Genomic DNA, 11,063 nt, shown 5'->3' with positions numbered 1-11,063 from the left:
GAGAATGATATTGGTGAAGGAATGGACAAACAGATGAATGGAATAGAATACAGAACCCAAAAGACCCAAATAAATATAGTCAACTGCTGTTGTCAAAGGGGCAAAAATATTCAATGGGGAAAGAAAAGTCTGTTCCACAGGTGGCGACAGAACAATCGGAAACCATAGGGAAAAAAATGAACGTAGATACAAACTTCATAGCTCACCCCTAAAAAATCACTCAAGATAGTCTGTAGACTTAAATTTTCAAATATAAAATTGTAAAAGTTATAGAAGAAAATCCATATGAGTTTGGATTGGTGATGAGTCTTTAGATACAATATCAAAAGCCAGTTCATAAAATAAAAAAATGATAATGTGGACTTTATTAAAATTTAAAATGACTACTCTGTGAAATATCCAGTTAAGAGAATCAAAAAACAAGCCACAGACTGAGAGAAAATATTTTAAAAACAAACCTGAAAAAGACTTGTGTGCTAAATATACAAACAAATTCTAATAACAAAAAGAAAAACAACCCAGTTAAAAGATAGACACCTCACCAAAAAAGATATACAGATGACATGCCCCGGTGCAGTGGCTCATGTCTGTAATCTCAGCACTTTGGGAAGGGGAGGCAGGCAATCACTTGAGGCCAGGAATTTGAGACCAGCCTGGCCAACATGGCAAAATCCTGTATCTACTAAAAATACAAAAATTAGCTGGGCATGGTGGCTCGCGCCTGTAATCCCAGCTACTTGGGAGGTGGAGGCAGGAGAATCACTTGAACCGGGGAGGCAGAGGTTGCAGATTGCTGAGATCACGCCACTGCACTTCAGCCTGGGCGACAGACCAAGACGCCATCTTAAAAAAAAAAAGTGGAGTTTTGCTGTCACAAGCCAAGAAACTAACAGAAGCTGAAGAGAGGCCCGAAACGGATCCTTCCCTAGTGCCTTCAGAGGGAGCATGGCCCTGCTGAGACAGAGTAGAATGGGGCTCGGCCCACCCCCACTAACGTGTTGTTCCATATGTGCCCGCTGACCACCAGACCTTGCTGCACCACCTTCCAGGTGCCATACCCGCTGGCCAGACCTTGCCAACCGTCTGAAATAAACTAAGATAAGAAGCATCTGGCCGTAAGTCTTACTAAAGAGAGTTGACTCTGTCACCCACTTGTGCACGAGGCCAGGAGAATGACTGATCCTTACCCCTGGCCTCATTATAATACTAAAGTCCCCACCCAGGTATAGGCTTATCTGCTATTTTCTGATCACGCAACGTATGTGTTAGCACGATTCTTTACTGCATCTGAGTACCCTTCACTCCACCCTGTAGGTGTAACAACATTCACCTAACTCATAAATTATGCATGTCACCCTCAAGACACCACAACGCACTCCCCTTGGTGAGCCAGCCAAGAATCCTTCCTCCTGGCCAACCTTCAGGGAGTAAGACTTAATACGTCTCTTTTCTGCCCAACCTTTAGGGACATAAGATTTAATAAAGCCTTGTCTGGGAAGCTTGCTTGGCCTTGTATCAACTTCTGTTTCATGGGAGCCTAAGAACCTGTAGTCAGGAACACTGCCAACATCTTTATTTCCAACTTTTGGACTTCGGAACTAAGACAAAAAATCTCTGTGGTTCTAAGCTACCCATTTTGTGGCACTTTGTTACAGCAGCCCTAGGAAACAAATGCAGGCACGTTCTGCTCCATCTGCCGCTCTCTCCAGACCACAGCTCTTCCCCAAGCCCACCCCATGAGAGGCTGAGGACAGAAGCAGGACCCTTCACAGGCCACCATCACTGCTGGATGGTCATTTCCAGCACTGACTGGGAGCTCCAGCCTCATCTCTCAGTTTCCAGGAGCAAGTGGGAGGATGAGGACAAGGAGGAATGAGGGCTCTGGCCTCCCAGGAACTGTCCCTGAACCTCTACTCTGCTGTCCATGAAGCTGCCCCTGAGCCTCCACCCTGACCTCAGCCCAGAGCTGCCCCTGAGCCTCCACCCTGCTGTCCCTGGAGCTGCCCCTGAACCTCCACCCTGACCTCAGCCCAGAGCTGCCCCTGAGCCTCCACCCTGCTGTCCCCAGAGCTGCCCCTGAGCCTCCACCCTGCTGTCCCCAGAGCTGCCCCTGAGCTTCCACCCTTACCTCAGCCCAGAGCTGCCCCTGAGCCTCCACGCTGCTGTCCTCGGAGCTGCCCCTGAACCTCCAACCTGACCTCAGCCCAGAGCTGCCCCTGAACCTCCACCCTGCTGTCCCCAGAGCTGCCCCTGAGCCTCCACCCTGCTGTCCCCAGAGCTGCCCCTGAACCTCCACCATGATCTCAGCCCACAGCTGCCCCTGAGCCTCCACCCTGCTGTCCCCAGAGCTGCCCCTGAACCTCCACCCTGCTGTCCCCGGAGCTGCCCCTGAACCTCCACCCTGACCTCAGCCCAGAGCTGTCCCTGAGCCTCCACCCTGCTGTCCCCGGAGCTGCCCCTGAGCCTCCACCCTGCTGTCCCCGGAGCTGCCCCTGAGCCTCCACCCTGCTGTCCCCGGAGCTGCCCCTGAGCCTCCACACTGCTGTCCCCGAAACTGTCATTGAGCATCCACCACGCTATCCCTAGAGCCCAGAAAGCCTAGGGCTGGCCAAACCTCACCCCTCACTCCTCCTCTGGCCCCTCTTCCCAGCCATCAGCACTTTGGAACAGCCATGAAGCCCCTTTTACTCTCTAGAAAGGTGCCTCAGAAAGGCACAGAGAGGTCACACCAGGTGGTCATGGTGCCTTACCTGTGTCCACTGGGCCCAGGCTGGCCCTTTAAGGGGATGAGGGCGGAACAGCTGAGAGACCACACCCCTCTTCTCAGAGAGGCCGGGGATAAAGAAAAGGGACAGCGGAAGGAATAACCTGTGGGCAGGATGCTGAGGGTAGAGGCTGCTCCCCACAGGCACTGAGCAGAGGGATCCTTCCTCTCTGAAGCTGCCTCTGAGCCTCCATCCAGACAGGACCTCCGACCACTGCTAAGGGCCCATTCTCAGGAGGTTCAGTCCTAGACAAGGGCTCCGGAGACTTAAGTCCATTTTCCCAAAACAGACATGATTCGTCTGGCAAGTCAGGGACCTAGAACATCCAGGATCGAGCCTTGCTAAGGACGGAAGGGAGTAACATGCCCCGGTGGGGGACGTGGGGGCCCAGTCCTCCTGTGGCAGATAGGCAAGTGGCTGTGCCCTCCACTCCGTACACCCTGCTGGCAGCACATGCTCTGAGCTCAGGTCCCAGTGCCTTCCTGCTCCTCCTCCAGGCCCACAGATTTCAAGGACCCGCTGGGCCACAGGTGAACAGTGCAGTGGCCTCCTGGACGCAGGGCTCCAAGGCTCCTCGTCGGGTGCCAGCACAGTCCTGGCTCAGCAGCACACCAGCCCTGTGGGCCCCCCATCCGAGTCTGGAACAGAGTGCAGGAGGAGGGAGGGGCTCAGGTAGCATGTTCATAACTCATCCTGGGAGGAGCTGCCTCCTTTCTGGCAAGCCCAGCATCCCTCCTCCTCCAGGAAGCCCTCCTGAGATCCACACCCAGAGGCCAAGCAGCGCCTGTATCTTGGACATTCTGTCTTTCCTCCATGTGCCAGCCCAGCCTCGTCATGGGACCCTGAGTCCCTTCAGGCTCCTCACCACTCCACCAGCACAGGGCCTGGTGCTCACGGCAGCCTGAACCAAGGTACAGATGGTGATATCTGCCCAGGACAGAGCCAACTCCTGACAGCATGTGCCTCAAGGCCTTTCAGCAGCTGCAGAGACTGGGCATTCCCACCACACACACACACACACACACACACACACACACACACACACGAGTCGCTGTCAGGACTGGTGACTTTCAAAGCACTGGGCTAAGGCTAGCAGACCTGGATCCTTCTATGGGGCCACAGGAGGCCCCGCCTCCAAAAGGAAGCTGTTCCCTTGGTGAGACCAGGAACCTCCATCCCATGCACAACACACACCACACCCTCCGTCACTGCACTGCTCCCTAAACACACACCACACCCTCCGTCACTGCACTGCTCCCTAAACACACAACACACCCTCCGTCACTGCACTGCTCCCTAAACACACAACACACCCTCCGTCACTGCACTGCTCCCTAAACACACAACACACCCTCCGTCACTGCACTGCTCCCTAAACACACAACACACCCTCCGTCACTGCACTGCTCCCTGGAGACCAACCTATGGCACCAGATCCCCACCCTCGGGTCTAAATACCCCCTGGCAGGTGCCCTCGTTCTCTAGGGAAGGGCTGGTGCCCGCAACAGGATGACAGTCCAGGGGACAGTCACAATCTGTGTCCTGCTCAGCCTTATACTTGGCTGCCCAGGCTCGTGGCGGTCACACCTACCACCTTGGGGAAAGGGGGAGACTCTGCCAAGAGCCAGGTGCCCGATTTATGCTTTAAATTGAACATTTGGACAAAAATCTTGAAAACTAGGCTCCTCATTGAGAGAAAAAAGGATTTTTCTGCATAGTAAGTTGGAGCCCCGGTGTGGAAGGGACATCCTTGCCACACAGGGCCCAGGGATGCCCTAGGGCACAGGGGGGGAAGATCCTGGAGAAGAGGGGTCAGCTTGGCCCAGAACCCAGGAAGGGGCCCTCACTGCTTCTTGTCCTTTGCCCAAAGTGAGAAGTCAGAGGGGAAAAACCAGAGACCATTCATTGGAGCCCTCCCTCTCCCCCTCCTCCCACCCAGGGGGCATGAACCGCCGGCTCAGCAGGGAGGGGAGGGGCTGACGCAACCCCTAAGTTGCTCACTGGTTCCTGGGCTGTGGGGGCCCAACATGGGGGGAAGCGGGGGAAGTGCAGAGCCCACTCCTCAGCTGTGGTGCCAGCCTGCGATCCATAGGGACCAGGGGACAGGGCAGAGCAGGAGCCCAGAGGCAGTGAGAGCCCCCAGGGCAGCGCACATACCACAGACCCTTCCCCACGGCCACAGGACAGACACCTTCGCAGAAGGAGGAGGTGAGGCACATGGTGGGTGCAGACAGCCGCAAACCAGAGGGGACAGAGATAAGTCGTGAGAAATTTACATTTTTCCGTCAACAGTGGAACTGGAGACATGAGAACAAAAAGAAATCAGTAATGGAGAATAAAGCTAGTTTTTCCCCACTTGAGACACAGCATATAAATTGAAATACACTGAATATACAAAAAAGGCTCCAAGTACTAACAAGTTTCCCATACTGGCCGCCAACCCTCATGAAAGCCAACATCTCGGGCAGGCCAGAGCTCTGGGCAACACCTGCCCCCGACGCCCTGCCGTGGTCTCTGCACACACCTGGAAGTTCCCATTGTGCACACTGTAGAGGGGCTAGAAGTACACCGCTGGAGAGGGCACATTCTAGTAGAAGGTTCTCTTCACCCTGAGGCCAGGAGAGGCCAGTCAGAGGCCTGTGGGGACCGAGGTGGCCTGAGGTCACTGCAGAGGCTGAGCTTCCTTCCATCAGCAGGGGGTCCGCCCACCTCATCCCTGCCACTGCCTCTCTCCCATCTCATCACATCCCAACCCACTGTCAGGGCAGGACCCAACTGGGCCTCCTTGCCTAACGGCCGCATAGAACTGATTTATACTGAGGCGCGCGTCCTTTACAGCGTGAGCTGCGATGGTGGGTTCAGAACGGGGAGTTATCAGCTAGATCCTCAGCCCGCAGAGGGAGCCACGCCTCCAGGAACTCTGTCTCTGCCATCAGCATGTCTGTGGCTCCCACCCACCCAGTGTCTCCCTGAGCACCTGACTTGCTGCCAAGGATCCAGTGACCCTCCCACAAGGATGTCACCTGGGGCTCCAACCCAGCAGGTGCAAATAGACCTCGCCAACCTCCCCGCAAGGCTGTGCCCCATTTCCCCACCTCAGGGGTCACTGCTCATATCTCATCCAGTCACACGTTCCCTCTATTTCTCTCCCTAAGACCCTGCAATTCCCTCCACCTTGCTCTATCTCCACTTCTTTCACTGGCTCATGCCAAATCATCTCCCTGAGGGCACCCCACTGGCCCCCATTGGCCCCCAGCAGGTCCCCCATGTCCCCCTTTCCCAGCAATCCATTCCTCAAAACATAAACTAGGTCGTGTTACACAGTTTCACACTTTCCTTTGCTCCAAGGAGAAGCCAAGCACCCTCCCGCTTAGCCCCACCCAACACCCCTCTCCCCACACCCTCTTCCTCACATCCTCGGCCTGACATGGCCCCTGCACTCGCTCTTGTAACCTGACATGTGGTGCATGAGGCGTGATGGTTTATTTAAGGAGGGCCCTTGTCCATCTTGTTCTCTAAGGCATCTGCCAGGGTGAGAAGAGGGTCCTGAACACACCAGATGCCCCAGCTGTCCTTTCGTAGAACATGTGAACAAATGAACAAACCAAGCTCCTCCAGAGGCAGGAGACTAGGACCCCGGGCTCCTGATCTCAGTGACTCTGGGTCTGGTCGGGACCAAGCTGCCCTTATCTTCAGCCTCTGCCTCAGACCCCCCTTCCCTTCTCTCCCCTGGCAACTTGACGACTCTCTAGTGGCCCAGAGTGGAGACTGGAAAAGCCCACCCCATCCAGGACCAGGCAGTGGAGAGGGAAGGGGAGGAACCAGACAAGGGTGGCCCTTGACGGCCCACCCACCACACACTCACACATGCACACAGTCACACATCTGCACACATACACTAACATGTACACTCTTACCCGCTCACACATGTACACACACACACACACACACACATCAGCTACCTACCTGGGCGACAACTTGAACAGGAGGTAGGTCGGGCCAGTCAGCAGGAGAAAGATGGACACAGCAACAAGGGTGTTGCCTGGCCACCCCCAGGGTGGGATCAGAGAGTCCGTGGGCAGGAAGGGCCCAGGGCTGTGAGCAGCGTCAGTGCCAGGAGGCTCCCCCCAAACCCACCTGGCAAAGGTGCGCCCTTTAGTGCCCTGGGCCAAAGTGGAAGGTTTGTGATGGGCCTTGGAGGTTTGTGTCACCTGCTGAAGGACCTTGTGTGAGCCACACTCCTGGGCCTCACTCTTCCCCTCTGCCACACAATTGTCACCTGCTGAAGGACCTTGTGTGAGCCACACTCCTGGGCCTCACTCTTCCCATCTGCCACATGGTGGGTCATAAGGTCCCTGGGCCGTCTCAGCACTGCAGTGCGCAAGGGTCAGCCCAGCCCTCACTAAGGACACTGAGGTCATGTCCAGCCTCCAGGCAGGAGCACCAACCCTGGTGTGCAGCCCTGCCACCCTCACTGCTAACAGGAGCCACTGACTATGGGTTCCCAGGAAGCCCCATAGTTGGCAAGTATTTGTTTCCTCCCTACAGACCTCAGAGCGTCAGAGGAAGGGGGTCAAACTGGGGCATGGCTGCCTCAGGGAGGGGCTTCCAGGAGGCTGAAAGGGTGCAGGGGTGAGGTGATCAGGGGAGAGGATGCCCAACCCAGACTCTGGAAGTGCAGCAGCCATAGCAGTGGCCACCTTGTCTCTGGGGAGGCTGGAAGCACACGGGCTGGTTCCACTCGCTCCACCGGCCTGTGTGACGCTCCTGTGCCCCGTCATCCTCCAGCATGGCCATCTGGACACGCAGCCCGGCCTCATGGATACAGCCAGGGTCCAGCTCAAAGGCTCCAAGTATGAGCCAGGTCACCCCGACGATGTGATCCCTGTGCTGGGCCCACTGTGGGGGTGGGGACAGTTAGCAGGTGCTGAAGGTGGGGCTGGGTCCCCCTCGAGAATACACACACGCACACGCTCACATAACACACACAGGAACACATCTGTGTTCACACAAGCACACTCAGCAGGTTCACGTGCACACACACACGGAGAAGGCACACTCACACACAGACACAGCTGCATTTTCCCACAAATACACATACGCACACACAGGCAAACGTGTCTACAGGCACTTTCACACTCATCACACTTGCATCACACTCATAAACACAAGTGTGTGCACAGAAGCAACTCACCACACTCACACACACACTCATACCTGTAGGCATGCCCATGTGCACTCACGTACACAACCACGAGGCACACACTCACGTACACTTACAAACACGGGCACACTTACACGTGCACACACATAAACACAGGCGCACTGACCCTACTCGCATACACACACGAGGCACACACATGTGCATGTCAGCACGTGTGCACACACACCCCGCTCTAGCTCCTCCCCTCCTCTTCGCTCCAAGGTGACCTCTCCTTATTTACAGTGGGGAGCCTGCCCTGGACTGCTGCTCCCAGGAGGGAGGCCCCCAGGGGAAGCCAGCCAAAGCGTTACCTCCCAGGCCTCCTCCTGCCTCTCGAAGACCATAGTTATAGCTGAGAAGTGTGGTCCTCGGCTCCAAGGCAGGACTGATGCTCCAGGTCAGGATGCAATGGCCAGAGATGATGTTGCTCTGCAAGTCAGAGTGGCTCCAGCTTCACTGGAACAGAGTGAGTCTACGTAAGGCTGAAGCCCCATGGGTCTGGGTGTGTCAGTCAGCACATCCAAGACCGGGGATCTGAAAGATTCCCAAGGGGCATCGTCAAGGCCCTCTCAGACCAGGCACCTCACTGGGAGACTGGTCCAGAAAACCTTCGGGAGGGACAGGACAGCAACGACTTCCTCTGACCTCTGCAGCTAGACTAGGTGGTTTCTAAATCTTGCTTCCCCTTTCCTTCACAGTCTGCTGCTGGGAGTCCTTCCCAGCATCTTACTGGAGTCCTTCCTGGTATGACCGAAGTGCATTTCACATGACTCAAGTGCCAGCCCCTGCCCCAACTAGCAGCCCTGCATCTTTATTTTCTACAAAACCCTGCCCCTGCAGTCACCACGTGGGCCCTCCCCTCGCAGGGGCCAAGCCTGCCCCCAGCCCTGGATCTCACTTGGCTGGGACTGAGAACACTCACTGGGCCACAGGGGTCACAGGCTGCAGGGCCCTGCTCCCAGCCCGCAAGCAGCCAGGATGTTCTTGCCAAAGGGCCCTGCCCCAGGCCTATAGCCGCTGCTCACTGTGTCTCCGGGGCAGGTACTCCGGGTCCACCAGGCTGACCTGCTCCCTCCCAGACACGCATTTGGAAAGTGATGATGAAATTGTCGGACGGCAGGAGCACTGCCTTGGGCGGCAGCACAACGGTGCACTCACTGCCCCGCAAGGTGCACTTACGTGTGCCACCAGGAGCCTGGTTGCTGGAAAGGGCATGTGTCAGCACCACGGGGCTGCTACACTATCCTAGCATATCTGCTGCCATCCTGGGGACCTCACCCTCATCCCTGTCCAGGTGCATGCCCACCTGGCCCTCCAAGCTCACCTGGTGAAGAGGAGCCCGGGGCTGGAGCCCTGTCCCAGCTCTGGGGCAGACCAGTGGCAATCGATCCTGAGAATGTTGTTGGTGAGGCAGGTGGAGGTTCCAGCCCTTGGCCCTGGAGACAGTGATGGTCGGGAGCCCACAGTGAGTGCTTGAGGGCAGAGCTGAGTTGGGGGGTTGCGGGGGGATATGACAGCTGACACCCTAGCAGGGCAGTCACCAGTGAATGATCCCAGAATCTGTCCAAGAAAGCACTGAGAGGCCTGGGAAGTGATGGGCTCTGACCCGTGGTACACGGGCAAGTCAGACCCAGAGAGGCGTCAAGAGGGTGAAGGAAGGGAGACTAAGGTCTGTCCAGGGACTGAAGATAGGGAGGTAAAGGAAGCAAGAATAGAGACTGAGGTCCAGACTGAACCCTAGAGGACATGCCCCAGCACAGTTGGGGCCAAGCCTTTCCCTAGGGTCTCAACATCGGACAAACCAGTCTCCCAAACATGCCCTAGTTCTCCACACACCTCATACAGACACTAGTGCCCAGCCCTCACCTCGTCCATCCCCTGAGATAGAGACTCCCGAGCAGACACAGGTGCAGACAAAGGTGCAGGCCAGGAGCCAGGTGCCTATGTCTCGCCTCAGGGCCTCACTCTCCAAGATCCAGCCTGCAAGGGGCTGGGCTGAGGGCCTGTGCGAGCCATCCCTCTCTGGAGGGGTGCTCCCCATGAATTGCTCCCCAGCAGAGTGCTCAGCGGGTCTCCATCTGCACTCACACGGTGTCCTGTGAAAGACGCTGGGCACCACTGCCCAGGGTTTACTGATAAGGAACTGAAGCTCAGAAAGGCCGCTTGACCCAGCTGCAGACTCATGGCTGCAGGGTGTCAGATGCACCCTCAAACTTTGATCCGGACTTAGCCAGGTCTCCACGTCCACCAAGAAGGCTCCTCTCTAGGACGGGCACCCTCTGCCAGCCCATGCCCTGTCCCTGGGCCCAGGCCCCATTCTGCAGGGGGGGGTCAGGATTGGGGGAACCAGCCACTACTTACAACCACCACAGGTGCATTTTCAATGAAAATTCTCACAACAGCTCTGTAAGGAAGAAGCACTGTCCCCGTTCACAGGCTGAGTCCCAAGGAGTGAAGCAGGGAAAATGGCTTGCCCAGGGTCACACAGATGGCCTCTATGCATTCTTTTTTTCTTCTCTCTCTCTTTCTTTTTTTCTTCTCTGTCTCTCTCTTTTTTTTTTTTTTTTTGAGACGGAGTCTCCCTCTGTTGCCCAGGCTGGAGGCTGGAGTGCAGTGGCATGATCTCGGCTCACTGCAACCTCCGACTCCTGGGTTCAGGTGATTCTTCTGCCTGAGCCTCTCAAGTAGTTGGGATTACAGGTGCGCGCTGCCACCCAGTTAATTTTTTTGTATTTTTAGTAGAGACGGTTTCACCGTATTGGCCAGGCTGGTCTCAAACCCGTGACCTCAAGTGATCCACCAGCCTCGGCCTCCCAAAGTCCTGGGATTACAGGAGTGAGCCACCATGCCCAGCCTCTATGCATTCTCTCTCCCTTTTGTCTCCTTAAATAAAGACCCATCCCAGGATTCTGCCCCAGGAAGGTGGACAAATGTGGCAGCGGGGTATCGATGCAACAGACAGCACTTCCAGAGCTCTGTTGTACCCCCGTTCCAAGATGCCTCCAAGCGAGAGTACACCAGAACGGCAAAGCCCTCTATGCTGGAGTGTTAGGCCTGAGCCCCAAGATTCCTGGGGTAGCCAGAGGCTGGCTGGA

General features: G+C 56.0%; 1 pseudogene; it reads right to left on the bottom strand.

The window, feature by feature from the left end:
- Nucleotides 1–2,736: 2,736 nt before the first annotated feature.
- LOC101150929 (interleukin-9 receptor-like) lies at nucleotides 2,737–10,009 on the bottom strand (annotated as a pseudogene).
- Between the last annotated feature and the right edge of the window lie 1,054 nt (nucleotides 10,010–11,063).

Source organism: Gorilla gorilla, chromosome 11 (genome assembly GCF_029281585.2).
Source record: "Gorilla gorilla gorilla isolate KB3781 chromosome 11, NHGRI_mGorGor1-v2.1_pri, whole genome shotgun sequence".
Lineage (NCBI taxonomy): Eukaryota > Metazoa > Chordata > Mammalia > Primates > Hominidae > Gorilla > Gorilla gorilla.
Note: the sequence above shows the minus strand (reverse complement) of the source record. Positions and strands in the feature narration are given on the sequence as shown.